We start from the raw sequence: 25,087 nt of genomic DNA, 5'->3' as shown, positions 1-25,087 counted from the left end.
TTTCTGCTGTTTTGCTGTTGGAGCACACAGCTGGGATATCATTAATTAAAACTGTAGTGCCCACCACCTTTCTTGCTAAGCCCAGGGGCATGCTTCCTGGGCCTTTATAAATGCCTGCCCACCCTGCATGAAATGAAAGGAGACACTATGATTAGAGATTCAGGTACTTAGGAGTAGATGCAGACAAACCGCTTGACCACAACCCAAAGACTGTGATTGCTGCTTGGCTCTCACTTGATATGCTCTACAAGGATGCATTTGAACTGCTCGGCCAGCCCGTTGTGTTGTGGATGGTACACAGTGAATGTATGATGCTCCATGCCCTGGCTTGGAAAAGGATGGCACGCACCTGAGGTGGTCTGCAGACCATTGTCCTTTACCAGGGTTTCAGATCAGTACAAACATTTCTTCAAGGAATGATGTGACAGCTTCTATGTATGCCTGCTCCATCAGCTTGACCTCCAGCCAGTTAGGCAGATATTTGCTCCCCACCACTGCAAATGAAGAGTCACAGAACAGGTTGTCAATTGGCCTCACAACATCAAATGCTGCCCTGATCCACAGGCCACTCTGGGATCTAAAGACCAAAAGGACCTCTAGATTCCTTTACGATCTGACCACTGTTGAGACAGCTATGATAGCCACTAACACACGTGTCTCTCTAGCATCAACCCCTAACCACCAAATGTTGAGTTCACCCATCTTTTGGTAGCTACAATTCATAGATTTCCAGTGTGTGCACTATGGGTGAGATTATTCCCTTAATTCCTTGGATGACACACCAGGTCCCCCATCACACTGTTACCTGCTACCACCAATTCAGTGCATATACATAAAAAGGATTGGCATTCATCAGTTTATGAGCAGGATAGGAGGCAGCCTTCTCTCACTATGATTTTAACTCTTTTGAAATCCTCCTCAGTCTCCTCTTCGTGCACCCATGTTTCCTCTGGATCACTGTACCAGTTTTAGAGATCTCCGACAGGGACATCGGCACTTAACTGTCTTCTGTAGCACCTCTAGTGTCAGGCAGCAACATTCCAGAGAGACAACTATGTTTAAATTTCAAGGATGATAATGGATGTTGCAGGTATACTGTTATAGATGAGGCAAGATATGTGCCAGTCTAGGAGATATTTTGGCTGTGTAGTTTGAGACAGGCATGGTATCAAGAGATAACACATACAAATAGATAGATTTGGAAACCTTTATTTTTAGTGGTCAGGGTGGAAAAATACCTATCTTGCCCTAACTCTAGGGTGGTAACGCTCCCTAATGAAAAGAAAATGTAGGGACTTCTGAGTCAAAAATAAACTACTGTCTATGCCAGAACCCATGCTTGTCCTCACTTCTACAACAAAATAGAGTGTGTGGGATTTAGCCAACTTAACAGTGTTCAAAACAAAGTCAATGTGATCATGGAGCTCCTCCACAGCTCCTTTCCCCAAGTTAAAGACACAAAGGGTAAGAAAGTCCCACAGGTTTTTAGGATTCACTTGGCAAAATTCACAGTACCTTTCCTTATCTGGATTCACTTCTTCACAGGGTCTCCTAAATTCCCCTTGCCCGATTGTTAGACCCTCCTGGTTATCCTTCAAAGTGTCATTGTTCAAGGTTACGTTATTTTCAAACACAAAAGTGTAATTCCCAACAGTTCCAAATATCACTCTTCACTTGTTGCTTGCGGGACTCCCTTCCCCATGCAAAACCAAGTCCTTCTTATACATAGGCCTCCTCTGATCGTGGCACAGTTTGCAGCCGTAGAGCCCATCCAATACAGAACATGCAAACAGGTGCCTACCTTTACACACAGTTTCTTAGGATGGGGTCTCTTCGGCACTCCAGGATCAGCCTCCTGCCCGGGGGAAACCCCAAAGCTTATCAGTGCTTTTGGTTCACTCACAATGTCTTTGTTTGTATTTCACAGTTTTGTTATAACTTCTATTTTCCTTTTTACTTCCATTTTCTTCCAGCTCCCTTTCCAATGAGGAGCTTCTGTAAGGATTTCTATTTTGCTCAGTTTTCCGCTGTGCCCAGCTCATCTGCCTTTTCAGCGTTTCCCTTTACTTTCACAGAGACTTTTGAATGCATATATTCGTATACGTGACCACTCTTTGATACTGTTACCTTCCAGAACACTTTTACCATTGTTCTTTCACTAAAGGTAGCCTTTTCGCATTGCACATTTGTTAAACTGGCTAACAGAGACTTTCAATAACGAGTGCTTTCACGCGCGGTCACTCCGATAGAATGTATACAGTCTTTTATTTACCGGCAAAGGAGTTAACAGCCTTCTTCAGCTTTCCATTTGTTACGGTCTTCACGTCTGAGGTCAGGGTCTCCCCCACCTACCCTTTTGACCCTCCCAGCCTCTTATTCTTACCGAGGGAAATGAGCATGGACTGGGCAGCATGCAGCACAGGATAAGCACGCCCCCCAGCTTCCTCTTGCAGACACCTCCGGCTCCCTGGAGATACAGCTCCCTCACCACGCTTCTCTCGGCTTCACCGGACAGCCCCTCAGTGTTTCGGTGCCCCGTTCTCCTTGCCCCGTTTCCTGGTTCTGCTGTGATTTTCCCTCCAGCTCATTCTCCAGCTTGTACTCCAACTTGTTCCCCAACTTGTTTGTTATGCCAAGCATGTGTGTTCCTTTTATATCCATCCATCCATCTAAATAATTAACAGGCTGCAGGCGGGCATAACTGAAGTCAATTGCCTGATCCTGCCTGGCCTCGTTAATGGGGCATGTCCATTCGGTAAGTTGGTGTGCTTTGATCTTCATCTTCCTTGTCCCAGTATCATAGTGGTGTTTCAAATGGGAAATGTGTACTCCTCTTGATTTCCTCTTCTTCGTCTCAGTATTTGAATAGCGTTTAGGGAAAGGAGGAGTGTGTGTTTGATTATACCCTATAAAGGCTGAGTTTTTTTTTGGAAAGGTCATTATAAAGAATGAGGGGATACCATGTCTTGCCCTCGGGTATTTCCTCCCCAATCCCCGAGGACCCTCTACCCAGGTGATCCTCACTCGCTTGACCACCCCTAGGGTTGGGATCGAAAAGCGATGGCCTGCCCCTGGCCACCTGCGTAGAAGATCCCGGGAAAGTAGGTTGGGAAAGACTCTTAGGTTTTTCACAGTAGCCAGTTGTAAACATCTGCAGCAGAGGGTGATGGCCTGTCCTCAGGGAGAAATAGGTGCACCAAATGTTCTGTCAAAAGTACTGAACCTCCTGGTCACATGCCAGGGCCTCCCTACAGACGATGAAATAGTTGGCTTCTGCTGGTCTATGAGTACTGGAAGAAAATACTATGACATGCTCCATTCCCTCCTGCAACTGAGAGGGAACAGCCCTTTGTGCTGGTAGCGACATAAATGCTGGTTGACCTGTCTGTGAGGAATGGTTGTAGAGCCTATCCACCACCTAACCTAGTTGCCTCAAATGCCTCTGGTTATTTTGATGCCTAAGGGAACATGGCACCCTTCTTCAGAACTGCAAAGGTCTCATCATGGGCACAAATATCATTAGCTACTTTGTGTACAATTTGCTGAGATCAAGGAATAAAAACAACCCACCCTTTTTGTTGAGAGTGGGTACACAGTAAATGGCTTTCACGAGATTATGCTACGGGCAGACCCCATTTTGAGCTGATAAGGTGTGCCTCAGGAGTTCTGCCTAGTTGCAGAACAATATGCATTTATCCTGCGTTAAGGCAAGCACTTACGGGTGAGCTCTGAAGGACGCTGAGCACTCTTACCAGTGTGGTAAAGTGCTGTTGTAAACGACTTGAAAAGATGAGGAGATCGTCTTGGAAACACATGGAATGTTTCAGGCCCTGGAAAATATTATACATGAAGCCTTGAACCACAAAGTGTCTGAGTCCAAAGTTAAGGGTATTCTGGTGAACTGTTAGGTGCTGCAGTGTGTGATAAATGTACTCAGGGTTTTGGAGTAATAAGTGACCCAAATCTGGTGTTAGGTAGAGCAACGGTGTAGTTCTGAGAATACTGCTGCTCCACCGACTCGATTTATCATTTCTCCTATCTTTGGGAGACGGTGAAAGTTCACTGAGTTGAAGGTAGCTAATATATTTAGATATCAAATTAAATACATCTCTATTAGTTATACATATCACTATAATTCCCATTCTGTAAATTCTGAGATGATGTCATGTTATGTTATCGTTTTTTGTACCGAAGTACAGCGCAACCTACACAAAAAAGCCAACCTGGCGCTATAACTGAAAACATAGGGATCACGAAGAAAATAAGTAAAAACAGTAGAGTTTTTTATGGCCAAGCAATGGAGAGGAAAGGCGAAACGAACAAGAGACTCAAATTTTTTCTTCTAAAATGGCGATTGAAAAAGGACAGTACACAAAAAGGAACTCTGTCATTAAGTGTGCAATTCATTACAACCAACAGGAGAACATGTAACTCCTGTTGTCAAGTTGACCCTCAATCCACTTTCCATATACAAAACTATTTCATATATGAAAATAATATGTATTGTAACATAAAGAATACATTTAAAACATTATTCAAAAATATACATATCAACACCACATAGACAGTCAATGTGTAACATACAATACAACATCCATACAACATGAACATTATAACAAACAGTCATGGTCACACCTGGTGTAGGACGTATTGCTTAAGTAGAATTGAACCTAGCCTGACATGTTCAAACCCTTTACCTTCACGTTGTTATGGGATCTTCCTCAGGGGCAAAGCAATGATTAGAGGTGAAGATAAAATATAACCTCATCACATGAGGGTGTTGTCATGTTCCCCATAATGCAAGTTGAAGTCCTTTCATGATTATAAGTAATCAAGGACCTGGGAGAAAGACAATACTTATTTCTTTATCCATCTATATTCATAAGAGTGAAAAGATGTCGGTTTGTGGCTGGGTTTCTTGCTTGGCGAAGCGTTGTTCCTTATACAATTCCACACTGTTTCACCAATCTGTACCAAAGTTTGCATAGAGACCTGTTAGGACCCTCCAGACATTACTGGCTACATGACATGTGGACACCCCACCCCTTTTCTCGGATTTCAGCACAAGTCAAAAAGTGTGGGTTTGTGGATTGGTGAAGCATTGTTCCTTATACAATTCCACATTGTTTCACCAATCTATACCACATTTTGCATAGTTACTTGCTAGGATCCTCCAGACATTACTGGCTACATGACATATGGACACTCTACCCCTTTCCCGGGATTGCAGCACCTTCACACATGAGACGGTTGCCTGAAATCAGCGAAACATCAATGTGGGCATAGAAAGACCAGTCCTCAACCATAGAATGCATGATTTCAGGGACATTTTCACCGCAATACACTGCAACGAACTGCAGGAATGAGAGGAAAGGGTTGATACAGGATTTGATAAAGACACCGATGTGTGTAGAACAGAGGGCTGATCGGGAGAACAGGGAGAGGATTTGGTGCATGAATTAAGACAAGAGGTAAAGGATTGGAAAGCCGGGATACGGTTACCAGAGGAATTAGGCTAGTGCTGGTTGAGAAAGATTGAGGATCAGAGGAGTCAGGTACCAAGTGGTGAGGGAGGAGCAAGGCACAAAGGAACCATAGGAGGGAGAGCTACAGTAGAGTTCGAGTAGTTCTCCACCCCCCTAGGCTATCACGTTGCCCAGGTCAACATCCAGGATTGTAAAACCTACCATGTGTGCTACACAACCCACTTATTCCCTACATCCAAGGTTTGGAGTCTCCCAAGGAGGTAGGGTGCATTGAGGTCCAGAAACGGGAGACCCCGAAGGAGGAGAGACCAGCTCCTAGGAAGATCAAGACAAGAAAAAAGAGAAAGGAGAGACGTCCCTGTGTCAACCAGGATTGCTGTGGACAACTATACGCAAGTCCTGGGAGAAGGTAAGACCCACGCACTGGAAATCTAGAGACTTTGTTTAAAGAAGATTTTTTCATGATCAAAAGTTGACCCAGGAAGGGAATCCCTGTTGCATTCTAAATTTGCAGGAAATCCATTTTTTACCTTTTAGTTGCCCTGCATATTTTTGTTAGAAATCACCGGATCTATCCTGATACATTTTAGTTTGAAACGACGAGAACAAATCTGTCATGTTTTAGTTGCACGGCATGCCATCTCGATCACAGTTATGGTTTCCTAATAAACCACCATGACGTTTTCTAAAACTGCTAAAAGAAATATGAATATTCATGGTAGCGGCACACTGATAGAGTTTGTATCATTTAGCACACACTTTGTGAGGGCTTCAGCGACTCAGGTGTTAAGAGCACTGCATTTTATATTTTATTATTGGTTATTTATATTATATAATTGGTTATTTATAACGTGAAGGGGTTTCTAAGCGCTGGCTCGGGATTCAAACCTTTACTGCTCTGGGTCTAGCGCGTTGCCACTGACCTATACTAGCCTTGCCAAACTGAACTCATTCGATTTAATGGAGCTCTATTTTTATATCCTGTTAGGTGGCAGGAGTTGATTTCACCATGAAATAGGTCTGTGTGAAAACATATCATTTTATACGGGACCCAAAACAAACCAACATGGTGATGTCAGCGCTGGTGGGGGGGAATCGAACTGCGATTGTCTGGCCCCAGTTGTTTGGGGGTTTCTCGGGCATATCATGCAGGTGCAGGTCCTTTAACACTTCAGGTAAACAAAAAAAACTCAACTGTTTCTGCGGTTACAACTCAAGCTGAACATGGTTGCCTTGGGAACAGGTTGATGCTGTGCATTCCGGGTTTAATAGACCAGTCTGCCCACCTCAGCCTTTAACTCGCCCACCTCGTATGAGAATCAGAGTACCACACGGTGGGTAATAAGTAACATCAGTTACCAAGCACTTCGCAACTCGATTTCTGGTGATAGTAGCACTATGTAAAACACCAAACAAGACTTATGTTGAAAACTAAAAGCATTCCCTGGAAAAAAGCAGCGTGTTTATATCCTTGCACGCTGTAGGACCTCAGTGCAACATACACAGGTCTGCGTGAATATAACTCAATTGACCATGATTGACCACATGTTATCTGAGCATGGCTGGTAAATTGTTCCAACAATAAAAAGACCATAAATAAAAAGAAAATATGCTCAGTAGTTTCTACTGTATAGTGCATTGAGGCTATACAAATGGGGAAAGGGTGCTATATAAATGACAAATACGATACAATACTGAATAGAACCCTGATTAGCCAAGTTGAGTGAGAGGTTCACCAGGATTGAAGCCTGGTCCAAAGTTAACCAAGGGGTTCAGTAGGAGAGCATTTGTCACGCCCCTTCGAAGGCGGTGGTCCTTGTGGCATCGATGGACCTTAGGACGGTGGGTGTCAGCCGTTTTTACTAGCAAGATGGCCGCCGTAACTAGCGATGCGGGTCTAGCCTCTGCACGACTCGGTATCGGAGTGCTGTCTCCCTACCCGAGTGTAGGTATATCTGTTCCTGTGATCAGCACACAAATGCGTTGCTACTCTGCTTCAACAACGCTACGTAAGTTCGCATCTAGGTATCCTGATACGGCTTGCTAAACACTAACCTTTCAGCCTTCTAAACTTTCTTGCTCTGTCTCAATTTCAGTGCATTCCTCACCGCCTCTCTGTCTCCCGATTCCACGGACTCCATCTCTTTCTCTCCCAAGTTTGCCCACCGGTCTCGTTCCGGAGCGCGGTAAGCTTCATTCGGGATTCTCCGGCATATTGAATTCCCGTTTCTCTACCTTTCCCAACTCACTATTCTATCTTCCTTCGCATAGTTACAGGCTTATGGCACACCGGTATTGCGACCGCCCGTGCAAAACTCTGCACTATCAAAACAACTCCTAGCTCTGCCCTTCATGCCTCTCAGGTAAAGATTCCCGTGGCTTTCCCCTATTCAATCTAGTTATCTCACTAGTTCTAATCAAAACCTTTTCTACTATCGTAGAAGTTTTCGGAAGTTTCTGACTGGCACCTTTTCCCACACATCGTTCCTGTTTAAGGGTAATCAACATTCCTAAACATCTTACATTTCCATATTTCCACTTACCTGTTTATACTTACCAGTCTCTTTCTCTTTCAAGACGAATGTCCTCCGGACTTCACCTGAATCTCCGCCTGCAATTGAAGACATCTTTCCCGCAACCTTCGATACAGGGTTTTCTTCCCCAGAGGGTTTCCTTGGGGCTTCTTCTCCTACCTGGTTTATCTGGGAGGGGGAAGAGGTACTTGGGAGGCTTTCGCTTTCATCTCCCCGCTTGGAACAAGGAGAGTCTTCCCCTGCTGGAAGGTGTCAGTCACAGGACAGGAAGAGAGGTAACGGTGAGACCTTGGGGTAACCTGCCAGTTGTTAAAATTGTAATGATTAATATGACAGTGTTATGACCTCTGGTTCACCAAACCCAAGGGGTGTGATGTGTGCAGGAATGCCTATGTGTCAAAAACAGTGCACCAATGTGTGTTTTTAGCCAGGACATGCCAGTGCTTCGACCCCTGCTGAATGATAAGGAAATACGTAGTGGTGAAATGAGAGTCCGAATCATGCAAAGCTGTTCCTTGTTTGTGCCGGAGATAAATTGGTCTTTCGGCTGTTAAAACGAGTGATATGTAACACATGTCAGTCTCACTTCCAGTACTAGTGCACAGCATAGAGGCTCAACACTGTGGGGAGTGTGCCGCCAAAGCGCTGAAGTCGTTTGCTGGGCGGGTTGTATGATACATGTTGGAGGTGTTTTTGCAGCAATGAGGAAATGTTGAAGGGGTGCATGCAGTAATGTTGATAGGGTACACACAATAAATAATCAATAATCACTCAGAGCTGTTTCAGTGAGGAAACACTGATCACAGAGGCAGGCGTGTGATTCAAAACAGAAATAATTTTCTTCAGGATGGTTCCGACAGTTACTCTTATGATCAACAAGTGAGACCCAAGACACAATGCAACATCAGCACGCAGCACCAGCAACAAGTGAGACCTAAGGCACAATGCAGCACCAGCAACAAGCAAGACCCAAGGCCCAATGTATCACCAGCATGCAGCACCAGCAACAAGCGAGACCCAAGGCACAATACATCACCAGTGCACAGCGCCAGCAACAAGCGAGTCAATGCAACAACTGCACACAGCACCAACAACAAGTGAGACCCAAGGCCCAATGCAGCACCAGCAACAAGCGAGACCGGAGGCACAATGCATCACCAGCACACAGCACCAGCAACAATTGAGACCCAAGACACAATGCACCACCCACAACAAGCGAGAAATAAGGCACAATGCAACAGCAGCATGCAGCACCAGCAACAAGCGAGACCTGAGGCCCAATGCATTACCAGCATGCAGCACCAGCAACAAGAGAAGCCCAAGGCAAGATGCATCACCAGCACGCAGGACTAGCAACAAGTGAGATTCAAGACACAATGCATCACCAGCACACAGCACCCGCAACAAGCGAGACCCAAGGCACAATGCATCACCAGCATGCAGCATCAGCAACAAGTGAGACCCAAGGCACAATGCATCACCAGCACCAGCAACACGTGAGACCCAAGACACAATGCATCACAAGCGCACAGCACCCGGAATAAGTGAGACCCAAGTAACAATGCAACACCAGCATGCAGCACCAACAAACAAGCGAGACCCAAGACACAATGCATCACTAGCACGCAGCACCTGCAAAAAGTGGGACCCAAGGCCCAAAGCATCACCAGCGCGTAGCACCAGCAACAAGCGAGACCCAAGGCCCAATGCATCACCAGTGTGCAGCACCAGCAACAAGACCCAAGGCACAATGCATCACCAGCACGCAGCACCAGAATCAAGCAAGACACACAAAAAGATGCATCACCAGCAGCACAGCACCCACAGGTGAGACCCAAGGCATCACCAGCACATAGCACCAGCCACAGGGGAGAATCATGGCACAATGCAACACCAGCACGCAGCACCAGCAACAAGTGAGACTCAAGGCCCAATGCATCACCAGCACACAGCACTAGAAACAAGTGGGACCCAAGGCACAATGCATCACTAGCACACAGCACCAGCAACAAGCAAGACACAATGCATCGCCAGCGCACAGCACCAGCAACAAGTGAGACCCAAGAAAAAATGCATCACTAATGCGCAGCACCCCAATAGGCGAGTCCCAAGGCACAATGCAACACCAGCATGCAGCACAAGCAACAAGTAACACCCAAGACACAATGCATCACCAACATGCAGCACCAGCAACAAGCAAGACACAAGACCAATGTTGCCTCTAATTATTTTCTTCTATGTGCAGAAGTCTGGTTGGCTGTTGTGCGCACATTATTTTCTATGTGCACAACTGACTAATGAGGTTAGCCACTTTGTGAGCATGCATATTTAGTGAACTACTTTCACAGAAGAGAGTTTGGAAAGGAATGTCTTCTTCCCAGCCACTGCAATTCTTTACAAATCTTAAGAAACCTTTTCCAAACACATAGACTTAAATAAAATGTAATATGTGATTATACAGAAAACTCATCAACCAGCCCAAGACTTTAACATCTGCCAAAGTACCTTGCAAACGTACTTCTATGCAGAGGAAAATGTATGTTTTATGCCACTGCAAAATCCACTCATGTCACATGTATTCCAAAACACAAATATCTTGTGTCATAACTGATGTGGTTGTTAAGAAATTCAGAAAGAATACAACATTTGCTGATGGATTAATGGCAATTAAAAGCAATGCGTCAAAAGGCATGCTGATCAGAGTTCAAGTGCAACTTTAATGAAGTAATTCAAGGGCCAAGAGAACATACTTCTAATAATGTGTAAGGATGATAATTGCATCAAAATAACTGCACCTCAGAATATGATGATCAAAAATTCCTGTTCCTCTGCTTATTATCCACATTATGTTGTTTTGTGGGTAGTGATAACACCAGCCTTATAGCTAAGAGACATATGCACCATCCATGTTTACACCCTAAACAAATGTTCCTTACAAAAATGAGAAACAATGAACATATTGTAATGGCCTAGCACCTGGCTGGAGAGCTGTGTGTATAAGTGGAGTGGAGATTGGAATGTGGTGAGGGGTCTAGAAGCTAGGTGGCACCTAGGTTCCAGGGATGATGGTTGGTGGGGAAAGAGATAGAGAGCCAGAGGGAGTTGAAACTGGTCACCTGCTCTGCTTACTCACCTTCCTTCCTGTAAATGGAACAATAAAGCAAGCTTACCTTTTGTACGTATCTGGCTCTGGCGTGGTTCCTGCTTACTACTTGATAATCCCTGCCACCCAAGATACTACACATATTGCTTCAATCCACAAAGCTCTACGGATATTTTATTGAATTAGTGACCAGAAGGAACTCTAATAATATTAATGCCCGATCTCAAAAGGAATTTTAAGGGGAAAGAACATCTTTTAATACACAGAAAGTATCCCTATTGGCAAAGCTAATTACCTTTTTACTCCCTCAAAAATCATTTACTCCAGGTAGGGAGCAAAATCTGATTAGAGCCCTGTTTCTACCCCGGACATAGGGAGTGAAATTATAGGGCACATAATAAAGTAATTTGTTTAGCCCACACTTCTGCACCACAGCCTAGATCAGATGTAAACAAGAGCCTTACTGAGGTTTATTATAGAGTCCTGTTGAAGAAAATCACATATATATGCCTTTTAAGTTAATTCATCAGAGATACAACTGATTGAGTGCCTTCTTCTGTAACTATGGATCCCTCTTATGTAAGTCTTTGTTATCATTTAAATAAGATGCAGGGAGATGCTAGAGACGATCCACACAGAACACATGGTTATATTGAAAAGCCCTCAGCAGCTGAGGCTGGAGAGAAAAAGAAGGTGCTGTTGTCTAGACAGTGTTAAGTGAAAAAATTATTTTCACTTTACCGCAAAAAAAAGATCGATTTAGAAAGACTGCTCTGTGACCGCACAGAGCAGTCTTTCTAAATCGAACTGTCACACCCTTGCCATACACAAGTGCGCACAGGGGCTGACATGCATGGCGAGACCCAGAGGAGCCGTTGCAGGAGTGTCAGGTGGTGAGCGTGTGTCTGTGTACGTATGTGTGGGGAGTAAGTGTGTGTTATGCTGGGAAGGGGATGGTGGGTGGTGAAATGGGGTATTCATAGGGTTAAAACCAATGATTAACAAGACGACCAGCGGGAGAGGGTGCAGGTGGTGAAAGGATCATATTGCAAGGGCAGTATGTGATATTTCAACATTTTAAAGCCAACACAAAAAGGGCCGGAAAGAAACAGTCTTTTTTTGTGTTCGGTCTTTCAAATGTGGAAATAACACATAGAACCATCTAAAAGGGTACTAGAATTTCCTAAATTTTAGTTTACAAGCAACACATTTCCTTCAGTATACTGCTAAAACATCTGCCTTGGTTTTTGAAATGTGCTGCTTTGTCCATCACATGCAAGGATTGATGACCTGTGCTGTTCCTACCATACCCTTCCCCAGCCCCTGTACTACCCTCATACTAGTTGAGAGAGCACTGTAAAAAGTGAGGGATTGTAGCAGTAAACATCCACTGGGAAATGTGTAGACTCACAATACTTTGCAAGCAAGGCATATTTAATGCCTCAACATATTATGTGAATTTTTAAGAATGTCATAACTCTGCATGTATGCAATTCTTTTGCAGTGCATACAAGATTGTTTGCAACATACCCCACCCCTAGATCATTGTGTAGGATTACACACATGCTCATTGAAACAGTTTTTATATAGCACTGAGTTATCATATAATGCACAAGGGAACTCTGAACACTTGGAAACGATGCAGATTGTGTGAAAAGCATTCTCATTTCTGAATATACAGTACTCCGATACTATGGACGAGTAATTCCAGGCATAGTCCATACCCATTATCCCTTGTAGGCAAGGTAAATGATATTGCAATGTTGCTCTCCACTTATAGGGTAATGATAGCAATGCTAAAGTAGGAGATGTTGAGCATCACATTAGTCTTCTCAAAATCCTTAAAGAGCAAATTAATATTTGAGTGTTATAATAAGGTAACTTGGAAGGGGGTGCTTGAAAGCACTTTTTGTGGCATATGTACAAAGAAGAGAAAGTATGGGTAAGGTTACACATCCGAGTAGCCTGCCTATTTACCGTCAGTATCTAATATTTGAGCTGGTAGTTCAATTATATATTGTGGGTGACGCTTTTGGTACGGCACAATGAGTAACAGAAATTCTGGCGTGTGAACGTTATTCATATTACAACAAACATAAAACAAGTGGATGTAGCTACAAGTCTGCTTACCTTTTGGAGAGCCAAGAGAGGTAGCGTCAAGGCTGTCCAATAGTATCTTAATGTTTTCTGGGGCAGAAGTTAGAGTCATAAGGTAAAAGTGTGGTAGTCAAGTTTAGGAGTCATGGGTGGGGAGGGACCATTATTTGGTTAATGACTGCAGGCATACCTTGGTTAGATTCGTCCGTTCATGGAGCCAGTATTCATCTTTAACCTCTTGTGTGTGTATTTTGCTGTTAGGGATTTTAGGTGTTTAGGGTCACCCTTGCAAATGCAAATGAGCAGAATATCAAGACTAGTTGCTTATTTTAAGAGAAAGAACATTTCAGGTAATTGCTGTGGCTTGTGCCTTATTAAATCTTTTTGAATACATGAGAATTGTCTGTGTGCGCTGCTAAAATTCTTCTGAGCGGCACCCAGAAGGAAGCTGGGCAAGCGCACATGTGCACAGCTCAGAGGGAACATTGCCCAAGACACAATGCAACACCAGCACGCAGCACCAGCAACAAGTAACACCCAAGGCACAATGCATCACCAGCATACAGAATCAGCAACAAGGGAGACCCAATGCATCACCAGCGCAGAGCACCAACAACAAGTGAGACCCCAGGCACAATGCATCACCAGCATGCAGCACCAGCAGCAAGCCAGACCCAAGACACAGTGCATCACAAGCGCGCAGCAGCCGCAACAAGTGAGACTCAAGGCACAATGCAACATCAGCACACAGCACCAGCAGGACCTAAGACACAATGCATCTCCAGCACGCAGCACCTACAACAAATGAGGCCCAAGGCACAATGCAACACCAGCACGGAGCACCAGCAACAAGGGAGACCCAAGACACAATGCATCACCAGCGCACAGCACCCGCAACAAGTGAGACCCAAGGCACAATGCAACACCAACACTAGCAACAAGAGAGACCCAACACACAATGCATCACCAGTGCACAGCACCAGCAACAAGCAAGACCCAAGGCACTATGCATAACCAGCATGCAGCACCAGCAACAAGTGACACCCAAGACACAGTGCATCACAAGCACGCCGCACCCGCAACACGTGAAACCCAGTGCACAATGCAACACCAGCACGCAGCACCAGCAACAAGCGGGACCCAAGGCACAATGCATCATCAGCATGCAGCACCCACAGCAAGTGATGCCCAAGGCACAATGCAACACCAGCAAGTAGCACCCGCAACAAGCGAGAACCAAGACACAATGCATCGTCAGCACGTGTCACCTGCAACAAGTGAGACCCAAGGCTCAATGCATCACCAGCACGGAGCACCTGCAACAAGCGAGACCCAAGGCACAATGCATCACCAGCATGCAGCACCCGCAACAAGTGAGACCCAAGGCACAATGCAATACCAGCACGCAGCACCAGCAACAAGGGAGACCCAAGACACAATGCATCACCAGCGCGCTGCACCAGCAACAAGTGAGACCCAAGGCACAATTCAACACCAGCACTAGCAACAAGCGAGACCCAATACACAATGCATCCCTAGCGTGCAGCACCCGCAACAAGTGAGACCCCAGGCCCAATGCATCACCAGTGCAGAGCACCAACAACAAGTGAGACCCAAGGCACAATGTATCACCAGCATGCAGCACCAGCAACAACTGAGACCCCAGACACAGGGCATCACAAGTGCACACCACCTGGAATAAGTGAGACGCAAGGCACAATGCAACACCACCACGCAGCACCAGCAACAAGCAGGACCAAAGACACAATGCCTCCTCAGCATGCAGCACCCACAACAAGGGAGGCCCAAGGCACAATGCAACACCAGCACGAAAGCACCAGCAACAAGGGTGACCCAAGACACAATGCATCACCAGCGTGCAGCAACTGCAACAAGTGAGACCCAAGGCACAATGCAACACCAGCACTAGCAACAAGCGAGACCCAAGACACAATGAATCACTAGCCCGCAGCACCCCCAACAAGTGAGACCCAAGGCCCAATGCATCACCAGCGCAGAGCACCAGCAACAAGTGAGACCCAAGACACAATGCATCACCAACGTGCAGCATCCAGAACAAGTTGAACCCAAGGCCCAATGCATCACCAGCGCAGAGCCCCAGCAACAAGTGAGACCCAAGACACAGTGCATCACAAGTGCGCGGCACCCGCAACAAGTGAGACCCAAGGCACAATGCAACACCAGCACGCAGCACCAGCAACAAGCAGGACCCAAGACACAATGCATCACCAGCATGAAGCACCCACAGCAAGTGAGGCCCAAGGCACAATGCAACTCCACCAAGCAGCACCCACAACAAGCAAGACCCAAGACACAATGCATCGCCAGCATGTGTCACCCGCAACAAGTGAGACCCAAGGCTCAATGCATCACCAGCACGGACCATCTGCAACAAGTGAGACCCAAGGCACAATGCATCACCAGCATGCATCACCCACAACAAGTGAGACCCAAGGCCCAGTGCATCACCAGCGCACAGCACCCGCAGCAAGTGAGACACAAGGCACAATGCATCAACAGCACGCAGCACCCACAACAAGTGAGACCCAAGGCACAATCCATCACCAGCATACACCACCACCAACAAGCAAGACCCAAGGCACAATGGATCACCAGCATGCAGCACCTGCAACAAGCGAGACTCAAGACACAATGCATCACCAGCACGCAGCACCAGCAACAAGCAAGACTCAAGCCACAATTCATCACCAGCGCACAGCACCTGCAACAAGTGAGACCCAAGGCACAATGCAACACCGGCACATAGCACCAGCAACAAGCGAGACCCAAAACACAATGCATCACCAGCGCATAGCACCAGCAACAAGTGAGACCCAAGAAAAGATGAATCGCTAGCATGCAGCACCCGCAACAAGTGAGACCCAAGTCCCAATGCATCACCAGCACATAGCACCAGCAACAGGCGAGACCCAAAGGCACAATGCAACACCAGCACGCAGCACCAGCAACAAGTGGGGCCCAATGCATCACCAGCATGCAGCACCAGCAACAAGCGAGGCCCAAGACACAATGCATCACCAGCGCGTAGGCCCAGCAACAGGCGAGACACAATGCACAATGCAACACCAGCACTAGCAACAAGCGAGACCCAAGTTACAATGCATCCCTAGCGTGCAGCACCTGCAACAAGTGAGACCCAAGGCCCAATGCCTCACCAGCACAGAGCACCATCAACAAGTGAAACCCAAGGCCCAATGCATCACTAGCATGCAGCACCAACAGCAAGCAAGACCTAAGGCACAATGGATCTCCAGCGCAGAGCACCAGCAAAAAGCGAGACCCAAGGCACAATGCATCACCAGCACGAAGCACCAGCAACAAGTGAGGCCCAAGGCACAATGCAACACCAGCACACAGCACCAGCAATAAGCGTGACCCAAGACACAATGCATCCCTAGCGTGCAGCACCCGCAACAAGTGAGACCCCAGGCCCAATGCATCACCAGTGCAGAGCACCAACAACAAGTGAGTCCCAAGGCACAATGTATCACCAGCATGCAGCACCAGCAACAACTGAGACCCCAGACACAGGGCATCACAAGTGCACACCACCTGGAATAAGTGAGACGCAAGGCACAATGCAACACCACCACGCAGCACCAGCAACAAGCAGGACCAAAGACACAATGCCTCCTCAGCATGCAGCACCCACAGCAAGGGAGGCCCAAGGCACAATGCAACACCAGCACGAAAGCAGCAGCAACAAGGGTGACCCAAGACACAATGCATCACCAGCGTGCAGCAACTGCAACAAGTGAGACCCAAGGCACAATGCAACACCAGCACTAGCAACAAGCGAGACCCAAGACACAATGAATCACTAGCCCGCAGCACCCCCAACAAGTGAGACCCAAGGCCCAATGCATCACCAGCGCAGAGCACCAGCAACAAGTGAGACCCAAGACACAATGCATCACCAACGTGCAGCATCCAGAACAAGTTGAACCCAAGGCCCAATGCATCACCAGCGCAGAGCCCCAGCAACAAGTGAGACCCAAGACACAGTGCATCACAAGTGCGCGGCACCCGCAACAAGTGAGACCCAAGGCACAATGCAACACCAGCACGCAGCACCAGCAACAAGCAGGACCCAAGACACAATGCATCACCAGCATGAAGCACCCACAGCAAGTGAGGCCCAAGGCACAATGCAACTCCACCAAGCAGCACCCACAACAAGCAAGACCCAAGACACAATGCATCGCCAGCATGTGTCACCCGCAACAAGTGAGACCCAAGGCTCAATGTATCACCAGCACGGACCATCTGCAACAAGTGAGACCCAAGGCACAATGCATCACCAGCATGCATCACCCACAACAAGTGAGACCCAAGGCCCAGTGCATCACCAGCGCACAGCACCCGCAGCAAGTGAGACACAAGGCACAATGCATCAACAGCACGCAGCACCCACAACAAGTGAGACCCAAGGCACAATCCATCACCAGCATACACCACCACCAACAAGCAAGACCCAAGGCACAATGGATCACCAGCATGCAGCACCTGCAACAAGCGAGACTCAAGACACAATGCATCACCAGCACGCAGCACCAGCAACAAGCAAGACTCAAGCCACAATTCATCACCAGCGCACAGCACCTGCAACAAGTGAGACCCAAGGCACAATGCAACACCGGCACATAGCACCAGCAACAAGCGAGACCCAAAACACAATGCATCACCAGCGCATAGCACCAGCAACAAGTGAGACCCAAGAAAAGATGAATCGCTAGCATGCAGCACCCGCAACAAGTGAGACCCAAGTCCCAATGCATCACCAGTACATAGCACCAGCAACAGGCGAGACCCAAAGGCACAATGCAACACCAGCACGCAGCACCAGCAACAAGTGGGGCCCAATGCATCACCAGCATGCAGCACCAGCAACAAGCGAGGCCCAAGACACAATGCATCACCAGCGCGTAGGCCCAGCAACAGGCGAGACACAATGCACAATGCAACACCAGCACTAGCAACAAGCGAGACCCAAGTTACAATGCATCCCTAGCGTGCAGCACCTGCAACAAGTGAGACCCAAGGCCCAATGCCTCACCAGCGCAGAGCACCATCAACAAGTGAAACCCAAGGCCCAATGCATCACTAGCATGCAGCACCAACAGCAAGCAAGACCTAAGGCACAATGGATCTCCAGCGCAGAGCACCAGCAAAAAGCGAGACCCAAGGCACAATGCATCACCAGCACGAAGCACCAGCAACAAGTGAGGCCCAAGGCACAATGCAACACCAGCACACAGCACCAGCAATAAGCGAGACCCAAGACACAATGCATCCCTAGCGTGCAGCACCCGCAACAAGTGAGACCCCAGGCCCAATGCATCACCAGTGCAGAGCACCAACAACAAGTGAGTCCCAAGGCACAATGTATCACCAGCATGCAGCACCAGCAACAACTGAGACCCCAGACACAGGGCATCACAAGTGCACACCACCTGGAATAAGTGAGACGCAAGGCACAATGCAACACCACCACGCAGCACCAGCAACAAGCAGGACCAAAGACACAATGCCTCCTCAGCATGCAGCACCCACAGCAAGGGAGGCCCAAGGCACAATGCAACACCAGCACGAAAGCAGCAGCAACAAGGGTGACCCAAGACACAATGCATCACCAGCGTGCAGCAACTGCAACAAGTGAGACCCAAGGCACAATGCAACACCAGCACTAGCAACAAGCGAGACCCAAGACACAATGAATCACTAGCCCGCAGCACCCCCAACAAGTGAGACCCAAGGCCCAATGCATCACCAGCGCAGAGCACCAGCAACAAGTGAGACCCAAGACACAATGCATCACCAACGTGCAGCATCCAGAACAAGTTGAACCCAAGGCCCAATGCATCACCAGCGCAGAGCCCCAGCAACAAGTGAGACCCAAGACACAGTGCATCACAAGTGCGCGGCACCCGCAACAAGTGAGACCCAAGGCACAATGCAACACCAGCACGCAGCACCAGCAACAAGCAGGACCCAAGACACAATGCATCACCAGCATGAAGCACCCACAGCAAGTGAGGCCCAAGGCACAATGCAACTCCACCAAGCAGCACCCACAACAAGCAAGACCCAAGACACAATGCATCGCCAGCATGTGTCACCCGCAACAAGTGAGACCCAAGGCTCAATGCATCACCAGCACGGACCATCTGCAACAAGTGAGACCCAAGGCACAATGCATCACCAGCATGCATCACCCACAACAAGTGAGACCCAAGGCCCAGTGCATCACCAGCGCACAGCACCCGCAGCAAGTGAGACACAAGGCACAATGCATCAACAGCACGCAGTACCCACAACAAGTGAGACCCAAGGCACAATCCATCACCAGCATACACCACCACCAACAAGCAAGACCCAAGGCACAATGCATCACCAGCATGCAGCACCTGCAACAAGCGAGACTCAAGACACAATGCATCACCAGCACGCAGAACCAGCAACAAGCAAGACTCAAGCCACAATTCATCACCAGCGCACAGCACCTGCAACAAGTGACACCCAAGGCACAATGCAACACCGGCACATAGCACCAGCAACAAGCGAGACCCAAAACACAATGCATCACCAGCGCATAGCACCAGCAACAAGTGAGACCCAAGAAAAGATGAATCGCTAGCATGCAGCACCCGCAACAAGTGAGACCCAAGTCCCAATGCATCACCAGCACATAGCACCAGCAACAGGCGAGACCCAAAGGCACAATGCAACACCAGCACGCAGCACCAGCAACAAGTGGGGCCCAATGCATCACCAGCATGCAGCACCAGCAACAAGCGAGGCCCAAGACAAAATGCATCACCAGCGCGTAGGCCCAGCAACAGGCGAGACACAATGCACAATGCAACACCAGCACTAGCAACAAGCGAGACCCAAGTTACAATGCATCCCTAGCGTGCAGCACCTGCAACAAGTGAGACCCAAGGCCCAATGCCTCACCAGCGCAGAGCACCATCAACAAGTGAAACCCAAGGCCCAATGCATCACTAGCATGCAGCACCAACAGCAAGCAAGACCTAAGGCACAATGGATCTCCAGCGCAGAGCACCAGCAAAAAGCGAGACCCAAGGCACAATGCATCACCAGCACGAAGCACCAGCAACAAGTGAGGCCCAAGGCACAATGCAACACCAGCACACAGCACCAGCAATAAGCGTGACCCAAGACACAATGCATCACCAGCCCGCAGCACCCTCAACAAGTGAGACCCAAGACCCAATGCATCACCAGCGCAGAGCATCCGCAACAAGTGAGACCCAAGGCCCAATGCATCACCAGCACGCAGCACCCACAACAAGTGAGACCCAAGGCACAATGCATCAACAGCACGCAGCACCAGCAACAAGCGAGACCCAAGGCCCAATGCATCACCAGCGCAGAGCATCCGCAACAAGTGAGACCCAAGGCCCAATGCATCACCAGCACGCAGCACCCACAACAAGTGAGACCCAAGGCACAATGCATCAACAGCACGCAGCACCAGCAACAAGCGAGACCCAAGGCCCAATGCATCACCAGCGCAGAGCATCCGCAACAAGTGAGACCCAAGGCCCAATGCATCACCAGCACGCAGCACCCACAACAAGTGAGACCCAATGCCACATTTTGTACATAATGCCCTCCGCTCTGGACATTTAGCAACCCATGGCTTAATTTAATTGGTCAAAAACATTCTGTGCATAAGGTCTGAGTGGTGTACAGAACACACATATTCCACAGAAAACATGCACATTTGATCAAACGTGCATGTTTCAATGAGAGTCATCTCCACAATAGCATATCCATTTACTAGGACTAGTGTACCTGTGTGTGTGCGTGTGCATGGGTACGAGCATGTAAGCTCACCTCGCACATCAAAACAAATTTTAACATAGCCTGCTACTAGAAACATATACCTGTGGCCCAACATACTAATACAAACACATATATAGGATGCACACGGCTTGCCCTGTGCTGGAAATCGAAAAATAATTTCTGGGGTTCCACCCGAGGGGGTAGGGGCTTGAGTGATGTGGGTGGAGTCATGGCAGGCACGTGATAGACTGAGCATAGCCATTTACCAATATATTCCTACAAAAAAAGTACATTACAACAAATAACACTACTATGATCTTTCATCTGAAGCTTAAAATGGACATTTCACTGTGCACATTGAATACAAAGTTACCTTTCTGCATCTGTGTTATCCCAGGGAAAACAGTCTTGATGACGTAATGAGTGTAGAGATGGTTGTGGGGAATGCCATACAGTGCACATTTGTTCACAGCGGCTAACTATCAGATTACTGAAGTTTGGTTTGGATAGCCCAAGCCACTGCCCCCGCCTGCAAAAGCTTGTGAACTATGCATCACGTGACTGGGCCTTACCGGGTGAAATGTGTGTGTGATTGATAAGTATCCCCAAGATGTCATGATCTCAATAAGACCCTGCTTTAGATTATGCCATCTCCTACAAATGTTTGACCAGTTTCAGAATTGCCTTTTTTTAAACACACTTTGCTACCCCGACGGCCGCACCAGGATGGAGCCAAGATCACCCCTTAACTTCCTACTGGCTGTGTGGGTTCAGCAACATAGCACTACCAGCCAATCAACGACCAGCAGGCACATTTAAACATTTCTTTGGTTTTCTTCGAAGGGCACCCCTTTCCCTGAAAGCATGACATTTTGAGAGATAACATGGTGTTTACTTTATGCAAAAAATAATTTCATTTTAATAGAAGTAAATTATTTTATTGCACTAACATTGTAACTTGGCCTTTTTACATTTTAATATATGAATTCCTAATGATCATTTTCGTATATACTGTGGTCATAAAATTAATGTTACACTTTCCTTAGCATATTATTAAAACCTAGAATAATCATATAAATGATGTTCTTACAGAAGTTATTTCTCATTGCATCATCATAATAATAATAATAATAATACACATATCATTCCAAGATGGATGCCTGCTATGTTTATTTTTATTGTTATTATTATAATTATTAGGGTATGATCTAGCTTCAAGAAGCAATAGAGCGCTTTACAATTTTGTTTTAAATTGTTTGTATTGTGATTTAGTTTATTACAAACCTTTTACACAAAAGTCGACACACATTTCCAAAATGTCCTCACTTTTAAGCTTCTTCAATATAATGCACTCTTAGCTTTCCATTTTTTGTTTTCGGTTTTTTGTTGTTTCTGTTCCCCTTAAAAACATACAAAGTGCCTAATCACTTGTTATGTTCATATAGTTGTTGTCTAGCACCTTATCTAAGAGGTTTCTCCTTCACATCCACGTGCTGGCTTTTCTCCTAATAAAAACATACTCCACTATTCATCTAGTGACACAGTCTTGACATTTGTGACATGTTCTGACAGGTACATTGTTGTTTCGGTGGTCAGTGCGGGACACACTATCATGAGGTTTTTAATTGTTTCAACACAATCTGGATGCTTACAAAAGCAACAGATGATGTCGTGAAAATTATGTTGTTTCTGAGTATTTAGTCGTTCCTTCGTTGCATAAGGTTTAGCCTCAAGCGCAGGAACTGGTTTTGGTGGTATCGACAGGGAAACTTCCACAGATATTTCAAGGTCACGCGAGTCTCGTGTGACAGGTTTAGCACAGATTTGTATTGTTCTCTCTGTTCATGGGTTTCGATCCAGTCTTGGTTTCTTAGTTTTTGTTTTACAGAACAAGGGTTGGTCATCAATGACTCTAATGATGTCTCCAAGTGGAGCAAATGCAGCATTCATTTTTCATACCACTTCTTTAAGAGCCAAGGATATGGTCCAATTTGCAGAGGTCTTAATAGTCTGTATGGAATTGCTGCATCAGATGCAATGAATTTCCGTCGAAGGATAACGATTTCCAGACAATGATTCATTGTAGGGATGGCAGCCCTAATTTCGCTCTGATGGCAGCGTCTGGTAGACTTTTTGGTAATTTCAGGGTTGATTTCCAAACTGTTCCCTCAAACACATTCCAAATCTTTCACGAGAGATTTATATCCGCTTCACCTCCGTAGGTTAGGATGGGCACCACTTTTTAGTTACGAAATGTAAGTGAGGGTATTGTGGTGAATTTTCCAAATCTAGCATGTAGTATAGCCCCCTGAGTCACTGACATTTTGGTTTTGAGTTGGAGTTCAACCAGCCATGTCTTTTCTCCAATTGTTTTGTTGTATTTGATGCCAAGGTAGCAAATTGACTCTACCTGTTGCAGTTGTTCACAGCCTATTTTCCACATGAAATCCCTTCCTTTTTTGCCGATGTTATATACAAAAGATATAATTTCAGATTTCTTGGTGTTGATTACCAGGTCATTGCTGACCATATATTGTTGCAGAGTCTAGCAGACGTTGAAGCCCAATTTAGTGTCTGGGCAAGCAAAGGTAGATCATCTGCATAGATCATCAAAGACAGCAACTGGTTGTTAATCTTTGGTGGAACATTGTTTTCGCTCCTAGGGCTAAAGGCAAATCTGCTAAGTACAGATTGTTGAGTGTTGCTGCCAACGGGCAGCCTTGCTTTACACCTTTCTCTATCTTGAGTTCTCTTTATAATTCTCCTTCATTGTTAAGTCAGATACGCATGGCCGTATGTGTGTGAGAAGCCTCAACAGCTTGTAATATTTCAGTTGGACAACCCCAAGCATGAAATTTCGCCCATAGTTTGGATCTGCTCATGCTGTGAAAGGCTTGTTTTAGGTCGCTAAATGCTAAATATAGGTTTCATATGTTTTTAAGCGACTGTAGTTTTAAAACATTGAGGAGAAAGAGGTTGAGGTCGGTGCAAACACCCTTTGTGAATCTCGTTTGTATAAGGTCGATGATATCAGCCATATTCGCCCATCTTGTCCGCTTTTTTTGTAAATTTGATGCAAAAGGTTTGCCAATTACATCCAGGAACGCAATTGCCTGTAGCTTGACGGGTCTGCTCTATCCCCTTTTTAAAATATTGGGACGATGATGGCTGTCGTCCATGACGTCGGTAGCTGACCAGCAGCTATAATGTGGTTGAATAGTGTAGAGATGAACATGGCCCAATTTTCTGGGTGTGCTTTCAGCATTTTATTTATTAGACTGTCTGGGCCCGCCGCATTTAAATGCTATAGTTTAGTAATTGCTTCTAACATCACCATCGGTGAGGCAGAAGCTCCAAGCTTTGGCAAATGTTTTTGAGGTTTTAGTGTTGTTTCCAACCGGATGTGCAAAAATGTTAGAGTAATGCTCTACCCACCACTGTTCCAAAACCCCACTGCTCAAACGCTCTTGTTGATTGAGCGTTGTCTGATTGATTAGTGACCAAGTATCTTTTGTGTTTGGATTGCACATCGTTTGAGCACGGATTCAGCCTGCTCTTGATCAACCAATTCTTTTATTGCTGTTTTCTTTTTTTAATTTCATCTTTCAAGGAGGTCTTGGGGATTTTCTTTAGTTGCTTTAAGTCAGCTCGGAGACGTTTCCGCTGCTCAGCAACAGCTGTGCTGAATTGATGCTTAGATTTCATGTACGGTTGTTTGAGTCCCGTTTATACTACCTAGTAACTGGAAAGAAGAGTGTTATAGCATAATCCGAATTTGTGGGCGTCACAAAGGTCAAAATAATGTGCAGCTATCGGCAAGAGGTCCTTTTGTGTCATGTTTAACCGATTTCCCCCTTGGTTTATTATGAAGTATTTTCCCTGCTGATGGAATCTGGGTTACGTGCCTTTAAGCTTTCAGGAAAGTACCCGGGAGTCATGATCACTACTTTGTTGTCGCCTAATCTCGAGTCTTTCAATGTTGTGGAGGAAGCTTCGAGAGGACCATATGTGTC

This window comes from Ambystoma mexicanum, chromosome 1q (assembly GCF_040938575.1).
Source record: "Ambystoma mexicanum isolate Mex_15411 chromosome 1q, UKY_AmexF1_1, whole genome shotgun sequence".
In the NCBI taxonomy this organism is placed as follows: Eukaryota; Metazoa; Chordata; class Amphibia; order Caudata; family Ambystomatidae; genus Ambystoma; species Ambystoma mexicanum.
The sequence above is the reverse complement of the archived record's forward strand: the minus strand, read 5'-3'. Positions refer to the sequence as shown.